Source organism: Cimex lectularius, unplaced genomic scaffold (genome assembly GCF_000648675.2).
Source record: "Cimex lectularius strain Harlan isolate CLEC.00 unplaced genomic scaffold, Clec_2.1 scaffold96, whole genome shotgun sequence".
NCBI classification, from domain to species: Eukaryota; Metazoa; Arthropoda; class Insecta; order Hemiptera; family Cimicidae; genus Cimex; species Cimex lectularius.
This window is the reverse complement of record NW_019392676.1, coordinates 314,933-337,331: the sequence shown is the minus strand read 5'-3', so window position 1 is coordinate 337,331 and position 22,399 is coordinate 314,933. Positions and strand designations below refer to the sequence as shown.

General features: G+C 34.8%; 1 protein-coding gene across 2 annotated transcripts in view; it reads left to right on the top strand.

Moving 5' to 3' along the window:
* LOC106660839 overlaps positions 1 to 22,399 on the top strand; it is a 251,418-nt gene that overhangs the window by 25,131 nt on the left and 203,888 nt on the right. The window lies entirely within an intron of this gene.

Genomic DNA, 22,399 nt, shown 5'->3' with positions numbered 1-22,399 from the left:
TCATTTCCGAGTGTATAATCAGAACAGATATTTATGCTCTATAATTACATTCCATACCACCCAACGACCCATTATTAGTTCGAAACCTTTATGACTTATGTAACTAAAACCGTGTAATGAACTAGGAAATAGGTTGAAAACGTTCTGTAACACAAATTGGCCTATCGCCGGGGCCATCCGAACTACAGGGTGATGTTTTGGCCCAGCCCTGAGAAAGCAAAGGACCCAGGAAGATTATGAAAAGTAGTAGGCATAAATAGGCAAAAAACATTTAACAAACTCCAGTAGATCAGCCGAACACCTCTTGCTGAACAATTCCTGAGCCAACCCGCTGTTTTGTATAAATCTGTTAATCCTTCAATAAATAAGCATTAGTCTTCTTATCCAAATTCCAAATTGTTAATCAACCTATCTCTACAACCTCTGTGTTTTTTTAGAAGTCACAGAAAGTTGTGTAAATCGTTAAAAATATTCTAAATATGTGCGCTATTTTCAATTTTCTCTCTTATGAAAAAGATTTTTTAAAAATTGTTACTTATTTTTTTCGGTTATGGAAAAGTATCAATTACATCGTATAGATCAAGAATTTTAAGCAATCCTTCCCGAGCTCAACTTCTTTCTTTTATTCTCGCTCCGTTGGTTTTTACGCTTACGGACCTACCTATGCTTTCACGTTCTTTTATAATCAACGGATAATTTATCACTGGGCAAATAAACAAGATATTCCACTTTCATTCTTTTTGTTTCTATGTAAACAATTCCAGTTTTTTTATTGTAATATTACTTGCCAAAACAACTTTGTCTTATACAAAAGTGTTTAAGTCCATACATTTTATTGAAAAAGTTTTGTGAGAACTTTTTCGCGTTAAACAACACCATGAGTCTTTCAATACAAAATATAATTAACAAAGCAGAGTTATTACATTAAAAGTATAAAAGGGTCTTGATGGAAATTGAATTTTACCCCGTTTTAACCCTTTCTTTCTTCTTGTCCGATTGTTTTGAACACTTTCCATCATAAGCAAGTAAATCCGTGGTCAACAACTCCTAACCTTAAAAAGTGTTCGCGAAATAGCATACTTGGTTCATAAAGCTACTTTCTTACAACACAGTATTCATGAATGCCCCTATTATAAAGTTTAGCGCTGTACGAGATCGCTGTAGTAAGAATATATAATATTTTCTACTTTCCCTATTACTAGCCTTGAAAATAGGGCAATAAATGCATGGAATGTTGTTTGTGTAGATCTCGTTCCCGCCAACGTTCCTGGCTAAGTCGTGGATGTCTTTTTAGGTCACCTAGTCTGATGATCCGAACGAAGCGTACCCCGCGTGGGAATATTATGAAATGCCGAACGTAGCCTAAATTTGCCATTATTTAGAGGAATGGATGGAACAATGAATAATATGAACTATAACAATGTACGATTATGAAAAACATGTAAGGATATACACGCAACACAATAACATTTTAATTCCATTTTAGGTTGCATTTATATAAATAAATATGTTTAGAAAACGTGTGGGAAAATATTAAGTATGTAAAAAAAAGGCACAGAGCATAGTTCTGTTTGATTATGCATAAATGTAATCAAAACAAAGTAAATAAAATATAAAATGGGACTAGTAAATGATGGATCTAGAACTGTAAAAGGTAGGAGGGCAGGAGTGTATGGTCCTGGAACCAAATACTCAGAATCCATGGAAATGTATTCAGTATCTTCTGGCATTTCTTCCATGTACTCAGTTCAATTTGTACAAAGGGTTCAAAACAGGAACAAAACCATTATGTCAAATAACCAGGGAGCCATCAACCCACTAAGCTCAAATATTATTAGTTCAAAGATGGTGTTGAATTGCAAAACTAAATTACGTAAATTAGATCTGCCAAATAAAGCAATAGTAAAGTCCTTTGCTGGATCCCAGGTCATACATCTACAAATACGACGAAGGAAATGATTTTGTAAGGAAAGGCTCCTACGCCTTTGATAGATCCTGAATCCCCTTTTGTGGCATAGGGAATCACACTATCAATGTACCTTAGACAAAAAAGCATGATTAAAATGGGGAAACAGTAGTGTCTTTGTTCACATAAAGTCCAACAACCTCCTAACAAATTTCGGACTGAAAGAAACGGAATGCATCAAAGGAAGCAGTATAAAACTTCGAATGCTAATAAGATTATTATACCGATGATTGAACGGGCGTTTGAGGACGGTTGGTATAATCCAATACGGCAAGTGCAAATTTCTGCTAGGAAGCAGAGGAGACACCTAGTGACCTGCGATACCCGAAAATATTCAATAGAAGTACTCGATATTGGAATCGAAAGGAATATTCGATACTACTCAAGTATCGACAGAAATTATTCGATACTAATGAGTACTTTTTCGTATATTCATCAATCATCAACTTACTATTGTTGACTTTGTTTAAAATACGCTCATGCGTTAAAGTAATGCAATTGCATTTTTCAAGAAATTGCATTTTTTTCATTTTTAAGTATTTTTTCATAGAATTTTATCGTTATCAAGTATTGAGAATATTGATCAACGGTTTGGTTTTCAAACGTTTGAAATGATAAGACGTACTCCCACTGTATTCCCCAGAGTTTAAAAGATGCTAACGATTCAGCTTTCTTAGCAAAATAACCTATTTTTGGGGGGAGACATGATTAAGTATCTACCTACGAGAAAGAAGGCGAACACATTTTAGGGACTTGAAGACAAAAACATTTTATAAGAAATTACTGAAATTGAAAGTGCGAGGTACGACGAGGGAAAAATTATGAGTTACCAGAATTATCAGCAGAGTTACCAACCACCAATTAAAAATCTAGATTAGCTTTGTTGACATATACCGCTAGAAGGCGCAGGTAACAGTAACTAGTCAATTCCCAGTTTGATGAGAGATAAGTTTATATTATTTGAACACTCGATGAAAAATCTATTTGAGTATATTTTCCGATAATACAAAAAGTATTCGATACAGTACTTGTATCTGACAATATTCGATACCAAAATTACTCGGTATCGAAAAAAAATTCTCGATACTTTACTCATATCGATTGGTATCGCACGTCACTAGAGAGACCAACACACCTATTAACAAACTGTGGTACTACCTGTGCTTTGAGATGAACAACGTAATTCTTTAATTTTTTGAATTTTGGCGATTTTTCAAATGTCGTGTAATCGGATTGGATTCTCGACGACAAATGAAATAGCCACGGAGAGCTTTAGTGAAGTATATTTCATTTTAAATCATTAAATTCACTAGTTTTGTGGTCCGCTTGATCAATTAATATGTTACAATTAATTAAGGTTTTTAGTTCAGATAAAAAAGTCAATGGCACGACGGGATTCGAACCCACGATCTTCGGCTAGATACGCCGCTGCTCTACCACTTGAGCTATCGTGACCTCGATCCACTCGGACACTAACTTCCAATCTCAACTCCACCTTTTGAATTTTCCCTCCTTTTTGCCATTTTTCAAATGTCGTGTAATGATACAATAGCCCTCGGAGAAAGCAGTATATTATACGTACTACATATACATCTACAAATAGACCAGAATAGTTACAAATAGATAATTTTGAGGTCGTGAGATGCGTTCTGGTGTGACGTAGGTTTAGAAAAACATTTTCTTTATTGTACCAACGTTTCGATCTTTATCGAGATCTTCTTTTTAGTGAACTATTGCTGACCCTTTAACAATAGATTTAAAAAAAAAAATAAATTTTGAAAGATATATAATATTTATATTGAGGGGAGCAAAATATCAATATTGTTTCCATTGCATTTCACTTCACTAATTTAGAAGTATTCCTCAGAAAGGAGGTCATGTGCCCATTTCCGCTTGAGATGCCCCTAGGATTGTAGGGTTATCGGACAAAGTTTGAAGAAGACTTTTGAGTGATGGGAAAGTTTATTTTGGAGCAACAATTAGCAAATTTAACACATTTACTGCTTATTGATTTAAGCAAACCATGTTCATCGGCCCATGTTTTTTATTTTGAAACCCAATAGCAGTTCGTGTTCATTACCTGTTTTTCGTTCTGTGTGTGTAATGTGTGTTGTTTAGTGACCGTTAGTTAATGATTATTTGGAGATGGTGAGATGCGGTCTGGTGTGATGTGGGTTTCAGAAAAACATTTTCTTTATCGTGCCAATGTTTCGATCTTTATTGAGATCATCTTCAGGGCCTGGGATTTATAAACATGGTTTAAATTATACAAATACATGTAGGATGTGAAAAAGTGAATTTTTGCAAAGATAGAAATTTTGGACTCAATCAAAGTATTTGTACTCACACAAACACTTGTTACAAATAGACTTGTGCTGCTTGTGCTGACTTGTGATGTATGACTAAAATCCGTTGGATTTTACATGTAAGGTAATGCCTGTGTATCTTGGAGGTTTAGGCGGAAGTGTTAATCTGCATATAGAAGTTATATAGGTTGTTATTTGTTAAAAAAAAAGTGTTACCTCTTTATGAATTTCCTTCCTAATCCAAACTGAGCTCGAAGTTTTAAGTGGCTCAGTCTGGCATAGCTATTTACAAGTCGAGGAGGGAACAATCGTGCAAACAGAGCTTGACTGAAAATATAAATTATGAGTTTACTCTTTCTAATCGTATCACATTCCTTTCTGAAAAGTGCAAATAGTTTTAGAACATAATTGGAACGCGTCGGACGGATAAAACCCAGAATGAACGGGAATTGCTACAGAAAAAACATTTAGATCAAACCATTTCAACGCACTTCAAATGGAGTCTATGAATTGTTTGATCAATAATTTCAATCAGAAGCCAAAACACGATGAAAACTATGATAACGTGCAGACTGTATGTTTTGTAGAAATAGTGTCAGATTTCTTCCTAAAGACTGCGGGTTTTCGTATTGATGTATTTGTAACTTTCTTGGTCTTTTCCGACCATTAAAATCGGCACATCCTCGCTATTTTCGTACTAATAGACCAATGATAGAGAGTACTTGAATATACGATCAAACTGCTTTTGCAAAATCTTTTTTTCATAGTGTGCAAATTGAATAATATATTTTTGGTTTTTCCTTTACTCATGATTCAAGTCAGGGTTATTAAATTTATATTTTATCCCAAGGTAAGTTAGTTTTAGACCAAAGAGATCCGAGTTTAGTAAGAAAAAACGTTCAAATTTGTTTAACTTTTGGTGCATAAACGTTTAATTCGAGATCAGCATTACGATTATTTATTTTTCAGAAGAAGCACGAGACTTCCAGGTAATCAGTGTATAACGCAAATATTATTGACAGCAACTTCTAATAAAAATTTGGAGTATTCTTCATTTTCATGCAGTATTGTCTAGAAAAAAAATTGTCAAGTGTGATTGCTTGTTGAAGGCGGTATTGTCCGTTCGTCTCAGACAAACGAGACGTGACAACGTTGTTTGCCGAAGTCGGAGGCGTCCGAGCGTGTCAGCACAGGTCCAATTGTCTGTTTTGTCCCACCAGCGCGGTCCTCCACTTGCTGTAGGAGCTCCCTTTCCAACGGGACTATTTCGTCCGTATCAATTAAAGTGGAATCCTCACGACGGTTCGTGATAGGTAAGGTTCGCATAGCCAGTCCTTGGCATTTCACCGGAGGAAAGTGTCCGCGGCATTGTCTCTCTGGTCGAAGTGCGGTTTTCATAACCCGGTCCAACATGACTGACTCATAGTTCAAAAAGCCCACGCATGGGCCCGAATTCGATGCCCAGGCCCGCCGTTTGCGACACCCATTAAAACGACACTCATCACAATAGAATCGATCCAATACTTTGATGATAAACGAAGGCTACAATCTTCAGCTTTATGAATCCTCTTTCGAATAATTGCACATTTCCCTTCTTAATATTCAAGGATTTTTAAAAGTTACACTGCTATTTGAGACGAACTGATGTTTTAAATAACTTTGGAGAGAGAGAGAGAGAGAGAGAGAGAGAGAGAGAGAGATTCACACACTACAAGCTGATAATTAATTGACAAAAGATAATTTAATGATAAGATTACTGGAAGATTTGACTTTTAAATTTGATTTAATAATAAATCAAAATTTAAACGAAAGTATGGTAATCGTGTAACGGATTATGAATGTCTCTTGGGTACAAGGTTACCACATTTTGCAAAAGGCCATCTTGACACTGAACACATTGGATTTTGTACTTTTTCTTTATATGGTCGTATACATTTTCCATGAAAAATTGACAATTTTTTATTAATTCATGGTGATTTTTCAAAAATCATAGACCGCTCCCTAGTAAATTATTTTTTTTAACGTCTACTTATTCATGTGTGGATGCATTTTCGTCTCAAATTAGCAATTTGTAATTAATTCAGGTTGCAGGATTTTTTGAATGGCAACGTCTTAAATCTGAACGACGGTGTTTTTTTTCATTGTGTGTATTTATTTATATTTTATGAAAAAATGGGCTATTTTTAATTATTTCAACGCTACTAAATATACTGAGTCTTGTGGTTTGTTTTCTTCTTGTATTTTTTCATGTACTTGTAAACGTACGTATGCTAATACATTTTTAACGTTAAATTGTCAAATTTTATTTAATTAAATGTCACTAGGTTTATGAGAAGGCAATCTAGTTACCAGCGATCCTAGCTGTGTAATGCGTAGAAATAAAACCTTGGCCAATTAGTGGTCTATAAAGAATAGCATCTTCTGATAACACATCTTCAATGTATCGCGCAGATGTTAGCGAACCCTCGATGAAGATCAAGTTTATTCGACCTCGATAGAAATGCCTGCCCAAACCATAACACTACCACCTCCACAGCTTCTCCGGAGTGAAAATGTCCTCCAAATCCTCTCTCGGCCGTCAGAAGACCTCAAACAAAACCTTGACTCATCCGAAAACACGATTTTAGTCCAATCTTGCTCGGACCAATTGATGTGATACCATGTGAAACTTAACCGAGTTGTTCTGTGCCTTGTCAGAAGTTCTGAACCAGTGGCATGCCTTCTCGCACGTAATCCAGCTTCTGAAAGTCTTCACCTTACAGTGTGTACACAGACATTAACGTTTCTAACATGTTGAAGTCGTTGCTAGATCTCAACACCGGTAGAATGTCGATTACGCAGTACAGTCGAAACTATAAAATTATCATCTCTCTGAAATGTGACACTATGGCGACCTGATCTTTCTTGAGTAACCTCCAGCATTTGAATAGGGACTCTATAGGGGGTTGTTCTGCGCTCGACTTCTTTCATCTTCCAACAATGATATTATTCAAATTGAATCTGTATAAAATAAAGCCATCACTCAAACAAATTTGAAAATTAAAAATGGTACAACTTCAAAAAAATTAAACCTAAATGTTAGAAATAAGCTCGTAAACACAATGAGATTTTGTCTGTGTTTTATAGATCACGAATCCTTTAAAACGGACCACATATTGTTGTAAGATAATCATTCTTTGGATTGTGTTTATCACTTGACATCTCATAAATTACTGAATACATAAACAAATAGTCAACTTTGTATCTTCCAGATTAGATAGAAATTGTATGCTCTAAAAGAAAAGAAATTGGTTTAAAATGAACTACAGGTAAATCACCATGCAGACTTCAAGAATAAATCTCACACCTAATGAAGTTGGATGTTAGTTTAAAATTGAAACGGATTTTATGCTATCTTACGTAAAAACAAATAGGTACCACGCCTGAATAACCGAGGAAAACCTAATGTTGACAGAAGGATTCAGGAGTAATAGAAATAGTCCAATCTTTTGACAATGGGCCTCTTGACAAAGGACGAGGAATGCCCATCTCCATAGATGGCAATTATTTCATTGTCGGCCGAATGAATGATCCTTTGACTCTTTGGGTAATTAGCAGGACGTCCCTCAGGGCCCGTACTCGATAGGGTCAGTCAACCCGTTGACCACAAGGCAGTTCGGGTTTGTTTTGATCACGTGGGAATTAAAGTGCATGATGGAAACGATGTCCTGCCACGGCTTCAACACCCATATAACGTATTAGCAGCTCGTCTACTTACAAAGCACACATTATACATGCTTCCTGATGGATTTTTCTACAAAGAACGGATATTCAGTGGGCGCCCATGCCAGCCTTGTAGTCGTCGGCGAAACCCGAATATCATAGGAATTATGAAAGTAGTCGTCCCTGAGATCGACTGATGAGCGAGTCCCGTCCCTTATAAATAAAATTCTAGATTGGTCTTTATTTTCATAGCTTATAAAGTGGCATAAAGTAGAAACTTGATTTAGAAGACGACCTTTTTTCTTCGCCGCCAATGTTTTATTTTATAAACTCTTAATATATTCAACTTAACATTTAGTACTACTATTTTTTATTTGGTAGAACCAAATTTTAGGGTAATATATATTCCCTAAAAATTCTTTTGGATCTGACATCATTTTAAGTTCTCAAGGTTGGTTAAAGAACCAACTTCAGCAACATATATAATAACATTCAATTAATTAAGGCTTTTATTGGGTTGTCCGGAAAATAATGCAGGATTTTAAGTTTTCATTAAAAAAAATCTATATAAAATATTCTGTTTACGTTTACAGGATTACNTTTGATTAAAGAACATTGCTTTAAAGTAACTAGTTTCTTTTTTTTTGTTTAATACCAAAATCCTGCATTATTTTCCGGACAACCCAATAGTTGAGATAAAATCCTTAATTAATTGAATGATATTAATTGGTCAAGTGGACCACGAAAAATAGTGAATATATAATAACTTTTTATGTAAGGTCTTGGTTGAAATGGAAAAGTTAGTGTCACGAGCGGGATTCGAACCCACGACCTTCGGCTAAATACGCCGCTGCTTTAACCACTTGAGCTAGCGTGACTTCGATCCGCTCAGAACCATCCTCATCTCAACCTACAACCTTTCGAATTTTCGCTCTTTTGCCATTTTTTGGGTTCGAATTCCGCTCGTGACACTAACTTTTTCATTTCAACCACGACCTTACATAAAAAGAGTAATTAATTGAAAAAAGTAATTTGGTCAATCCGACCGCTAAACATAATGGATTTTATATACAATAGTAGTCTGAATAAGTACCGCACTGGCTCTTTTTTAAAATAAACTGTTGTAAAATATTAATGACTGACGACCACTTTTTTAACCATTGCGTTAACTCACCTGAGGAAGGATTAAAATAAATCCGAAACGTTGTGGATAAAAACTGGTTGTGGTTTTCTTGAGATGACCTATTATCCCACCATCAAGAAGGAAAAATCATAAGATTAATTGTTGAGGTCGAAATATAAGAAAACATATATAATAACATTTTTTATTATAATTTCGTATTTTTCTCATATATTCTAATCATATAATCATTTTTTTGATACTGATCTTTTTTCATCCTTCAAACTGCGTTTGTATTGTTTTTTTAAATAACGTTTCGGTGCGAATTAAAGATTGGTTGATTTTTCTGTTCTCACAGTTTACTAAATAAGAATATCTTGTTGTGTTATAGCAGTTTTTTTAGAGTTTTCATTTTCAACATATCAATGATTTATCGATCGATGCTTAAGGTCATGAAGGAAAACAGCTCACTTTCGGTTTTAAATGGCAGTACGAGCGTTTTATCAATTCATCATTTTTTCCAATGATGAATTCATTTTATCCCAATTTTCGAAAATAGAAAGCGCGACGGTTCGAAAAGATTGCGACTGAGTTTTGGTAACAAAAGGCCATTATGCGGATTATTAAAAAAATGTCGCCGATCTCGGGCGTGCAAGAGCGCGGGCGTCCGCCCATTGGAGATTGTCAAAAGTGCCGATTGCGTCCGCCGTTATCGGCCGGATCGCATAATACCCGACCGAAATGACAATCATATGCGGCTGAGACATATTTCACAATAATTAATTCATAGATGAGAGCGAGCCGTGATGAAGAATTGCCCAACAAGGACGCTTTGCCGGACGCGACGGTAGAGAAAGGTGAAAGGTCACTGCTGTAATGTTACAATGGTACCAATTGAGAATAACGTGACTTGAGAGGATACGAGCACGCATTTCGGTACAAGTGCTGGCGAAAAAGAATAATCGAACTTTCCTCAGTCCTTTCACAACATATTTTTCCTAAACAGAACAAAGAAGTGTTAAATCAGTTTGAATGTGGGCGTTGCGAATGGCACAAGTACATAAGTTTTGCTTTACAAATTTTTCGGAATGCCTGAAGCAATATGTATTAACATAATCTATTACATTATTTAATAAATGAAAGTGTACTGTAATAATAAAATTTAAATATAGGAAACGTATGCGGTTGTGAAATCTGTTCGACTATAATTTTATCCAATAGTAATTTTATCTAGTGCATCATAAATTTTACTCAAACCATTGCCCCCCCCTTACATACAATTTTAAAAACAATTATTACTAGAGAATAATATAGACTACTACTAACATATAGTAGTTGAAGATTTTTAATAAAGAAACATTTTATCAATAATTTGTTGAATTAGTGAAGAGCGGTCAGGAATGATTATTATTTTAGAAAAACACTGTTTTCATTTTTTTCCGACGTTTCGACATTTATTGGGGTCATCTTCACTGCCTGGGTAAATTACAAAACATGTTGATTGGAAAGTATACAGTTTAGGATGTAAACATAAATTTTGAACCGAGTAGTTCATACTCACTAAAAGTATGGTGCTATTCTTATGGTGTCGTGTTCGTACAAATAAGAATTGTTAAATTGTGAAAAAGCGGAGTTTACAAACTTAATTGTAATGATTGCAATATTAACTATGCAGGGTGTCCTTTTTAGATGGCCCGGCTGAATTTCTATGGAGCCAATGATACTTTTAAAAAAAATTTAACACTTTTTAGTGTAGTTTCAAATGGCTTGAAATTATAAGTCCGGAGTATATCTGTAATTTCATCTTTTGAAAAACCCGAAACCGTTCCAACATTTTGGAGAGATAAATTGGGATTTTCGGGAACATAAGTCAAATGGTCCTATTTTTTTTTTTTTTCAAGAGAAATTCAGCCGGGCTATCTAAAAAGGACACCCTGTATAACACAAAATAGCAGGAAAAATAAAACGAGAGTTAAAGAAAGAACACTTGCCTAAATAATTTTTTTTTCTGAATTTAACGAAATGAAGCAAAATACAATTTAAACTTAAATTTAAATACAACAGTATTATACAGTTTCAACAAAAGGAGGGATCTAAATTGCTTTGAGAAATTTGAAATAAAAAAATGTAAAATTAAACGTGGAGATAGATACATAAATATAACAGATTTTGAGTTACCCCTATTAATAACTAATTCACTATTATTTTTATATAGTATTTCTTCCTTCTCACTGGAACGTCGTGTGGCGTGGATAGGAGAGGGGTCACTCTTACAATTCTTGCATGTATCATCCTCAACCTGATGATGAGCATTAATGCTCGAAATCCGGATCGTTGAAAACTTCAAACTATAAGAACTACCTTAAAATACGGTGACAATTATTTGTGTAAAAAAAGGAGAACAACTCGAAATTAAAATGAAACCGTAATGTAGAAACGCGAGGAAGGATCAAAGGTTTATGAAAGCAGAGATTAGAGGAAAATTTGAACGAAAACATAGCACATAATTTGGTTTGTTGAGAAAAATGAAGTTTATTGGCGGAAATAAAGACTAAGAAGCAGTTGCATCGTTGAAAGCAATTGGAAAAGCAGGGATTAGAAGAAAATATGGTATTTAGGTTTGGTAACCGAAGTTAAATATGAAAGCGTAAGCTTGAACAAGGAAATACAACACAGAAGCATTTATCTTGTAAGTGACTGAGATTCATTGCCATGAAAAAAACGAAGGAAGCAAATTTTTGGCAAACATTTTAATGAAACAAGTGACAAAAAAGCTTAGAAATGGCAATATTTTCAAGATGCAGTAGGTTTGTAGTCGTAAATAAATGAAACTTAAATATCACATTACGGTCGTAAGGTTGAGTAAAAAATATATGTATTGTTTAAATTAAATAAAAGTAACAACTAGTACAGTTATGAATTATTGAGTCAGTAAGACTCCAGATCAACCATTGGTTTAATGGACAGTTAAACCATTATAATGCACTAAAAATTAGTTGTTAAAACAGACAACGATATATGTAATTAATTACTTTTGAAACATTGTAATGGAGACGGTAGAAGCAGATCTATAGGTACGATAACCTTGTAGGAAGCCGGAGAAAATCAATTTAATAGAAAGTGTCAAAAGCTGTAGAAACAATTCAACGTCATGAAGAAAACTGAATCAATGACAAAAAGACGCATAACCAACTCAATAAAATTGAAAATATGCCCAAGATATACAAATCAGGTGGCCGTGAAAACAAGGACGGTGTGAAGAAAGTGAAAGAATCTGAGGAAGCATAACAAATAATATTAGCGTTAAAATGAAAACAAAATTACAACTGCAGGAATAATAGAGAAATTCACAGTTTAAATTTTTTATTGTGTGGAATCATTCCAGAGGATGGTATTTATATATCACAGTGTGCTAAAAAATTTTATTGTATCAGTGGCAATTAAAAAATCAAAAGCACATGAGTCGTACATATATTTGATAAACGATTAAGAACTAGTTCCAGAATAGGTAAAACCACTCACTACACAAGTTGTGAGTTATTTTAAGTAGTTCTAACTTATAAAGTTATTTATCAAGACATCGTTACGTCATTATACGCAAGAAATAAAAAATCATTCTGTACACTTCATTGAAACACTACGTTAATAAATTTTCAACCAGTGGGGGAAAAAGTTCGAAGGTACTTTCGCGTTTGAAGGTTTGTCGTTGATTTCTTAACGATCGGCCGTTTTAGAAGAAAACAATAAACGACTTCAACTGCTTCGCTTTTTTTCTTTTTAAAAAGAGGTGCACTAGCACTCCCTGCTCAATAGCGGAAATAAAAAGTACAGTTACAAGGCTTGATGGGCTTATCCATTGAGTATGCATGACATATATACACATATGAAATTAATTCATCTATGACATATGAAATTAATACGTTCGACATAATAAATTTGTTTTTTCTGCTGTTCGATCGGGAACATCCAGGTGATGGTTGCATCCCAAGGATTAAACCACAGAAAAAAATTGGGTAAAAGTTATAATAATTTTTGCATGTTGGTTTTCAACATCCTCGCAGAGAAAATTATAGTTCTGATCACCCTACTCCAGATTCCTTTTGTTTGTATGTCCGTTTTCTAAATAATTAATGTGTGCTGTTTATGATTATTAGTTAATGATTATTCGCGCGGAGATCGTGAGATGCGGTCTGGTGTGACGTAGGTTTTAGAAAAACATTTTCTTTCTTGTGCCAACTTTTCGGTCTTTATTGAGATCATCTGGCACTCTCAACACGACAGACAAGAATGACACGTCTACACGGAAAACAAACACTTTGAGCCCTGAAGATGATCTCAATAAAGATCGAAACGTTGGCACGATAAAGAAAATGTTTTTCTGAATCCCACCTCACACTAGAACGCATCTCACAATCTCCGAATAATCAATAATTAATATGTTAACTATATATCAAAAAATATCAAAATTTTTCTTGCAGTAGCAAGACTAAGGGAATGATTTATATCTAGGAATTACGAAGAAAGATAAAAATGCAGCCCAGGAGTCGAGGAGGTTTAACGACCGATTCAATAGCTCGAATCATTATGGCTGGACAAGAGTATCACGTACATTTTCCACTTCTTCATGCTCTTTTAAATAGGTGCGCCTTTTTATATTGCCAATTCTTTATGGGGTATGTGCGATTTTATCAGGCAACGACATTAAAAGCTGAAAGTGTTAACATGAAAACCATTGTGAATTTTATTGAACCGTAGAAAGTCTTACGTTTGTTCTTGTATGTGAGCATTTTATACCTCGAACTTATTTATTTTTAAAAGAATTTCAAATTAAAATAATAAAAAAACGTAAATTCAGTTGCGAAATTCATGTATCTAAAGGAAAACCAATGATACGACGAATGTTCAAATGATATTTGTTAATTTGATTTTTAAATAGAACTGTTTTAGTTTTGTTAAAATACTGACAATTTTAATAAAACCAAGAAAGTTAAAATATCCGTCATTGTGCATGATTGTTTCATATTTGACTATAACTTGTGTATATTTCAATCAAGTAGTTTCATGTTTGCGTTTATAATGGAAAACTTTCACTAATGCTATAAATAATGTCCATTTGGTAATAGTTTCTTTCTTTTTTATTTTCATGAAAAAGTAGATCCAAGTTTTAGTAATTAACTGCTTTGTGGTGGTTGTTGGTCTGCGAGTCGGTGAGTACAAGAGAAATATGTAAACCAGCGAGAATAGACGGACCCAGGAAAGCCGCTTCTAAAAAAAAGAAAATAAAATTCAGCATGTATCTGATTTTATTGAGTGGGAATTATGCATACACACATTACTGCGTATAGGTGATTTTCATTTTTATTAAAGAATAGTCTAAATAATATTAATTAAAACACTCTCAAGCACTCTCAACACGACACGCAATAATGGCACAATTACACAGAAGACAAACACTTTGAGCCCTGAAGATGATTTCAATAATAATCGAAACGTTGGCACGATAAAGAAAATGTTTTTCTGATACCTACATCACACCAGACCGCATCTCACGATTTCTGAATAATTATCGATTAACGGTCACTAACCAACACACATTAATTAAAACGTTTTGCCATCTATGTTTCAGTTTGAAAATATAATAATGTAAAACAGAACTTCTGAATTGGCATAATTTGCAAATAATAACACCAAACAACAGCCAAAGAAGCAGCCAGAGGACCCCACGACGCTTCCGAACAAATACGCTTAGCGGATCTCACGTTATTAATTTCAAATACATTAAAAGAAGAATGGAAAAACCGCTGGGCTCGGCAAAATAGGAATAACCCTGCCAAACTGTGGCAGGTTAAGAAAGACGTCGGTCCCTGGTTCACGGAAAATGGGTCAAAAAGGGAAAAGGTCATACTGACAAGACTACGCATAGGTCATACAAGGATTACACACGGGCACCTTCTAGCAGGAAAGCGACCTCAAAGGTGCCCATTATGCAAAGATAGAGTAACAGTCGAGCACCTTTTCAATTGTAGAAGGCTCGACGTTTATAGGCAATATTTTGGAATATCGTCGGACCTGTGCGTAGTCTTGGGGCACGGCAGCGGGCACAAATCGCTGTACCGGTACCTCAGGGCTATAGGGATCTTCAAATGTATATAGTTTATGTGTGTTTGTTCTGTGCTTGTGTTGTGTCTGAAGTGTTTGTGTCGTGTTTGTGTGGTGTTTATGTTATTACATTAGGATGAACGTAATTTATTTGCGTGAAAGGAAGGGGTTATTTACCCCGCCCCGAGGAATATCGAGTACTCTGGGGTGAGTGTGTGACGTCTGGAGAGTAAAAGTAAGTTATTAGCGCGAATGGAGTGGGTTCAACCCCGCCCCGAGGAATATCGAGTACTCTGGGGGAGTGAATGTGACCAGACTTTTATGTTAGTATTGTATGTTGTTTATATTTTACTCTGTTGGAATGAATGTAATTTAAGCATGAAAGGAAGGGGTTATTTACCCCGCCCCGAGGAATATCGAGTACTCTGGGGGAATGAATGTGACCAGACATCTATGTTTGTGGTGATGTATATATATGTATTGTATGTTTTGTTTTTATTCTGTATTTGACAACCTGAGGTACAAACGAGAGACTAGCATTCTAGAATATCAACGTAGTATATATCTGAAATCAGAGAGTCAGTAACCAGATCGAGATGCTCAAATGGCTGCAGTTCAATACAAAATACGCGAGAAAGACAGGAAAGAGAAGGAATACATGCGGAGGGCCGGCGATGACCTCAGCTGTTTGTCGGCCCATAAACCTTCCACTTTATATATATATATAATAACACCATAATTGTAGAAAAGCAGGAAAAGAAAAAAAGAAAATAATCATAAGTGATATGAACATGTTAAGCCACCTTAACAGCTTAAAAGGCACGGCAACTACAATCCTTAAATAAATTTTTGCAAATATACAAGAAATGTATCTTTTTTTTTCTATGACGATGATTGATAAATCAATTTTGTCGCAACCTTCTGTATTTTCAAACGATAGTAATCTTAGAAAATATTACTTTTTCACATATTCTCTGAACAAGACGCAGTGATTTTTGATAAATATATTCTTTTATATCTTTGCTCTTGGTGTAAACTGGAGTCAAGACCTTTACAATTCAAATAAACGGGATGTACACGTATTTTTTAAAAATTGCTTAAGTTAACATTTCGATATGGAAATGTCATACGAAATCTACCTATCTTGTTTTTTCTACACCCGAGTTATTACTGTTGACCATAGTTTTACTGTTTTTTAACCAGTGGAAAGTTGCAATGATAGAAGTGCCCTTTGACACGACGGCCTTTCTTGTCATTTCTTTATGTCGTTTTGAGGCTTAGGAGGAAATCTGTTATTACAAGGGTTTCACTGCAGGGAAATCGGGCGATGACAGGAAATAATAGGAAAAAATTTCTTCCGAAAGATTCAAAACCGATGGATTTCAAAGGTTAATCGTTATCTCCAGAAATTCTCTATAGAAGAAGAAAAAACTGGTTGTGGCCGCAGAATGGAATTTTTACATTTTTACGAAACAAGTTAATCGGCAGAATTCCCAAAGCTGCTCCAAGGACGATGTAGCGAACAACGAATTCGTCCGTGGTGTGGCAGATTACGAACGTCTTGTGAAACACTTGCTTACCCGAAGCGATGTGCTACATCCCTGCCATAAATTTGGATGTGAAACTGCAATGCGGAGTGAAACGACGGTTCGTTTTTTTTATTTATTCTTCGTCTGCCGACGAAAAACTACATCTACTTGGATAATAAAACCCTGCTGATGCATGGTGTACGTTGAACATTTGTCGACAGTTTGATTGTCCCTGATCCGCAAGTTCTATAAATTCTTATTATCATTGTCTGACTCCATCAGCATTTATCCACTTTACTGATTGTGCAACCTCATCCGTTTTATAGGTTTAGCTAAAACTAACAAATGGAATTAGCTAGGCTTCTCCAACTGGCTTGTGGAAACGTTCAATACAGCGCAAAAAACTGAAAGAAAGAAACATGTAAGATTTTGAGAAAAAGATTCAAAATGTTGGTTAACGTGGGATAGATAAATATAACAATAACTCACAAAACTTATCGGAAAATCAATGCAGCTCTTCTTAACATTTTAATACATTGGCCCAACAAGCAAATAAAAATATGTTCGAACTTATCTCATACCTTGTGATAACATAAAATAATAATAACTCGAATGACTGTTAAAGAGATAAAAAATTGAATTGTGATGCGATAAAATTTGTAGATAAAATGTAATTTTGGGATAATTTCTGAATTATTTGTAATTTATTTGAAATTCAAAGTAATTTTGTTCACCTAATAATAAAACTGGTAACTAATAAGAATTATTAATTTAATTAATAAAAAATTAGAAAGCACGCGCTTGAGTTGATTCGAGATGATGGGCTGCACTGACTCGCTCAGTGTGGTTACTGCTGCCCGTGTCAGGTCCTCCGTCGACCCTCTCGACGCGCTTTTGTTGGACAGATACAACGAACTGGAGAGTCTCGGCAAGACGGTGGTTATTGCCTAGGTACACGACCACATGGAACTGGAAAGTGGAAGGTAACGAAAAGGCGGACGAGACGGCTAGGCAGGATGTCCCAACCTCCCGACTTAACCATTGCTATCCGGCCCTTTGACGTTAAAAATACAATAAAACCATGATTAAAAGAGAGTTGTAGCATCGGTCGGCCGGTTCGGCAGAGAAGCTCTCGCACATCTAGATCACTATCGATAGGTGGCTGGATCCCTCGGAGGACACGGGTCACCTTCACCCGATTAGGAATAGGCCATGCGAAGTTTTCACAACAATTACTTTGCAAAAACGTTGCTCGTTATATCCCACTTAATTGAAGGGTGCCTTCCTTGCCTCCATGCAGAGAGCGCGTAGGAATACGCTATATGAGAATTGAATGTGAGCAAGGCAGCGAGTATCTGGGTTCCCTGTTCCAATGCTTGGAGGAAACAGGATTCTTTTATTGTTTACAGTATTGATAGTTTTGGCCCTACGTTTTGTTTAGAGTGAAAGTATTTATTGGGGTGAATGTGTGGTGTGAGGATTTAGAAACTGATTGTGTGGCCTAGTTGTTGATTTATTGTGAATTAAAACAGCTGAATTGTCGCTGGACTGCGAGAATATAGGCTCAACTCTGTGCACGCGTGTATGTACATGTGCGTGCAAATTTGAGCTTGCATAAATCAGTAAATTAAAATTTTTTCCATAAATTTATAATTTCAAGGGATAAAAGTTAAAAGTAATTTATTTTTCATTTAATTTTCCTTGTGTTAATCATCATTATCCTATGGCATACTAGTAGTTAGAATTGGCAAGATGCACATATTAATCGTATAAATGTACATATAACTTGTTGCTAAAGAAATTGTTATACAAATAATTTAATAATAAAAAAAACTATAAGTACATTTGCATTATTTGATGATTTCTTGGTATTATATAACAATTCATATATAACAGCTCTCAAGTTTTATCAAACGCATACTTTCAAATTTAACTATTCTCTTTAAATTTATTCAAAATCTTAATATCAAAATTATTATCTAATCGTTGTAAATTAATTTGGGTTACCATATTCTAACTCTCATATTATGTATCTTAAATTATTTGATTATCGGTTTAGTTATTTGCAATTTATTCAGGTTATAAAAATTGAATTTCGTACACTCAATTTTAGCCCTCCACAAAAATTATTAAATTTTTTATGGCTGGTCAATTGTAAATATTTCTACTTCTGACAAATAAATATATATTCTTTAATAAAAGCATAATAATACATGGATCTGTTTACCAAGAAGCAACGGTTGCAAGAATAACCCAATTACAGTTTTATTGTTCCTTTATATAATTCGCTTTGACTCCTATTTACTTGCATTTCTATTTATTCGCACGGTATGTATATTCTTTGTATATTTTGGTCCAAAACGTTTGGAAATTGGATTGAGAGATACGCGAGGAAGAAGTCCAAGTTGAACTGTTCTACGACCGCTGGACGAAATTTCAAAGCTCAATTAAAACTGTCCATTACATCCGTATCAGTTTTTACTGTCGATTTCTTCACGATAGATTAGACATCTTAAAGAGCAATTTGAAACGGACTGGAAAAATAATTTCTTAAAGGGATGGCAATTAGAAGAACAACGACGCTTTGTTGGAAAATTCTAATCGGTTCACTGTTCGAGATGATGGCACTTTTGCCGTTTCTTTTTTAGGAGTTCCGATGAAAATTTACCGATAGCCCTTACAGGAAATGAACTGAGGAATATCAGAAAAAACTATAAACAAACAAACTAATAAAAGTAGTTGTACGTTTTTTATACGATCTGAGTACAGCATAAAAGAAATAACGGTAATTCTATGGATTGTTATCAGTTGGTTTTAAAATCTTTAAAAATTCTTTGTGTTCAAGTCATTGTAAGCATTAAACAACACTTAAGTCTCTGAGATCAACATATCACGTTAACGAAGGATTTCAGACGTTTATGATATCGCAGTCGATCGTGCATAACACGAAATATATGTATGTCGGGTTCGAATGCAGGGCCGCTGGATTCGAACCCGGGACCTTTACCTTACAGTGATAAGCGCCGTGTCAACGCCTAAACCGTTGCGGCCACCAACGCCCCTCTGAAATATTGGGTTGTCCGGAAAATAATGCAGGATTTTGGTATTAAACAAAAAAAAAGAAACTAGTTACTTTAAAGCAATGTTCTTTAATCAAAANGACATTCATACAAATGAGTAATCCTGTAAACGTAAACAGAATATTTTATATAGATTTTTTTTAATGAAAACTTAAAATCCTGCATTATTTTCCGGACAACCCAATATATGTTTAACCATTAAAATTGATCTTTAGTAGGTCTAGATCCGAAATTTTAAAAAAACTTTCATTTTTATATAAAAATAAAATCCATATGTAATTTTAGATCTGCCACGGGATGTCACAGTGAGTTGTCTCCTGAGGCACGGCGTAAGTCAGACAAAAGCACGAAGCAGCATCCGTTTCACGTTCCTTTATCATTCCATGACGCGGACGTTTACTCCAATGCTGAGATTATAAAAGATTATTTCGTTTCCTCGATCGTCTCTTGGATTCGTGATGTAATGAAAGTTTATAATCTGCAACGGATACCGTGGAACTTGGATTTGGAGTTATCCCGTTGCACAACCCCCCCTCACTGCCTTGCTTCTTGTCTAGTTAGATAACTTCACAAAGATTTCCCAGTGAAAGGTGGGCGTGTATTAATAAAAGTTGAAATTAAACAAACATCGAGACTAAAAGTTAATAGATTTTCAAAATTTTGTGGTTTACTTTATTGACAAATTCGAAATTCTTACTTTTTGCCTTCCTAATTTTTCAGTCCAGCGTTTTTGATAGGTTTTTTTTTTTAAAGCACCTGAGTAATAACCGAATACAATAAGCGAAGAAAATCCGACTGTTCATAGGACTCATCAATCTGCCAAATTCAGAGAGTGACTTTCAAGCGGTAGATTTATCAAGACAGAAAGATTCATCAAACTTTCTTCGAGATTTTGTCCGGATTTGTCGACGTGTCGTGAGATTCGGGAAGAGACGCGTGAGATTTCCCCCCGACGAAAGCACGTACGGTAAGCGCAAACAGAACGGATCCTGTGCGAAAGTTTCGGCAGTAAACGCGAGTGAAATCGTGATAGATGATTTTCATTTTGTTTTCGTTATACTATTCAATCGGGCCGGCCAAATAGCATTAACCCAGTTACGCGGTCGTGAATCGGAAAATTCGGACGACTTGTTTAAACACGAATCTTAGGGATCTCTGCGTACCTAAAGAAAGCATCGGGTTAAGGACTTGGAAGATTTTCAAGCTCAAGAACCCCCAACATGAATATCATAAAAGAACGATTATTCATATTTTTGACTTTCTCTTTTAGAGAAGTAAAGATTTTTGAAACACGCCAGAACATATATTCTTTATATTTACAATGCGAATATTCCGTATACATTTTATTTCATAGAGACCTGGACTGTTCAATAGCAATTCCAAAAAAGACATATTTTATAAGAAAATTTTTGTAATCAATGATATTAAGCCTATCTTAATCTCAAATCGTTACTACCTTATACATTCATACCATACCCATCGAAATAAAAACGTTTTTGAAATATTCAAAAGGGCTAGAACGATTCCGTTCGGATGGAATCGGCTAAAAAATGAAAGTATTCGCAAATATTCATGGGTTTTGTTTTGCTAATTTATTGTGAAATTGTTATGGCAATATTTATAATTCTCAGTTTATTTATACAGTAATAATTATTTGTCCACATTCTAATTACAAACCATTTAACATAATATTATCTAGGAAAAAGTCAAACCTATCAGGAGTTCAATACAATCCAAAAATTACGTATTGATTTTATTATAATAATACTATTTATTTAAAAATAAATTAGAATTTGATTGTTGGGTTTACAAAAAACTAAATTTTGTTTATAAGTATGTACAAAGTTGAGCTTGACTCCTCGCAACAAGCCTAGACACACTCACATTCTTTCTAATTCTTTCCTGTTTGCATATCATTAACATAAGTAAGGCGGTGGAGTACTTGATGTACTTGATATTCCTATCTCACCCTTTGTACATATAACTAATTTAATTAAGAGTCGATGGGGTACTCATTATTCGACCATAATCTCTCCTAATACACATTCACTCTGATAAATACGTTCCCTCTCAACGTACACAGAAAGAAATCTACAACGAGATATGTCTACCAAGCAAATAATAATTTTTAACGTTTAACCAAAACCCTAAGCAACAAAACAGCGCTTTTTCCTTAAAAAATCGGATCAGAGGAACCAAATACTCGCTGCCACGCACAATAATCATATCGAGTGCCATTCTTACACGCTCTCTATACGGAACCAAGGAATGACACCCTTCAATTAAATTAGACACATCAAGCAACGTTTCTCTACATGCCAAACCCATGCTAATGTGAATGTATTATTGATAATTGTATATAAATATTCGAATTTTGGTGTAAAAACGGTAGTTTATTTATAAGTAATTATTTAATAATAAATTTATAACTGCATTAAAGTTGTATTAAAATACTTATTCTTTTGTTTCAGGTGAGCGTCCGGCTAATGCAATGCGAATTTAATTTCAACTCGTAGTACAGGCAGTATGGTTTCAAATTTAATTATTTTTCTTACAGTTCTACCTGAAAAAGAAAATATTGGTGGTAACATTTACAA